This window comes from Microtus ochrogaster, chromosome 10 (assembly GCF_000317375.1).
Source record: "Microtus ochrogaster isolate Prairie Vole_2 chromosome 10, MicOch1.0, whole genome shotgun sequence".
Classification (NCBI taxonomy): Eukaryota; Metazoa; Chordata; class Mammalia; order Rodentia; family Cricetidae; genus Microtus; species Microtus ochrogaster.
In genome coordinates this window covers 11,254,623-11,255,556 of record NC_022016.1, presented here as the reverse complement: position 1 = coordinate 11,255,556, position 934 = coordinate 11,254,623, and positions in this window count along the sequence as shown.

Sequence of the window (934 nt, the reverse complement as noted above, 5' to 3'; positions counted from 1 at the left end):
GGGGGGTCTGGCGAGGTCCACGGGCGAACGGGGAGTCTGGTCCTGTCCCTGAAGACCCCCCTGGTGGGGAGAGTGTTCTTGGGCCACAGCGGGACACAGGAAACCAAACGGGGGCATTTCCCGACCCCCTTAACACTGCCCCCCAGCCCCGGTTAGCCTGCGAGGGCTAGTCCCCTCTGCTGGGGCTGCTCCTCCTCTGCTGTGACCTCTCTCTCCCTGGCATACTGCAGCTTGTACCCAGGGGCCTCTTCATTCTCCCTCCCTTCCAGGGTGCCGCAGGATCACCCAGTTTAGCCTGTTTGGGCACTGGATAGGGAGCTTGGGGCAGAGGGCAGCAGGAGTTTCTCTGTTTTGGTGGCTGGCCTGCAGAGGAGTGGGCCTTTTGTTGGCAAGGTCCCTGGTGAACGGGGAGCCTGGTCCTGGTCCTGAAGACCATTCTGAGTGGTGAAAGAGATCTTGGCCAGCGACAGGACCCAGGAAACGGAGAGAAGGCATTTTGTGTGTGGGGCCCCTGGCCAGCAGGAAAACCTGTTCCTGTTTTAAAAGAACCATTAGATAGCATCGATAGGAGGAGATGGGCAGGCGCCAAGGCAAGAATTCACCCAACAACCTGAAAAACAACATGAAAACACCAGAACCCAAGGATCTTACAACAGAAGGACTTGGACACCCTAACACAGAAGAAGTGGGAAAAATTGACTTTATGAAAGCAATAGAGTCCATTAAACAACATGTAAAAAACGCCCTTATAGAACTGGATGAGAAGTATAACAAAAAGTTTGAAGAAATTAGTAAATGTGTAAATGATACCCTGGGAAACCAAGAAAAAATCATCAAACAGGTAATGAAAACAGTTCAAGAATTGAAAACTGAAAGGAAGGCAAGGAAGAAAACACAAACTGAGGACCAGCTGGATATGGAAAATCTAGGTCAA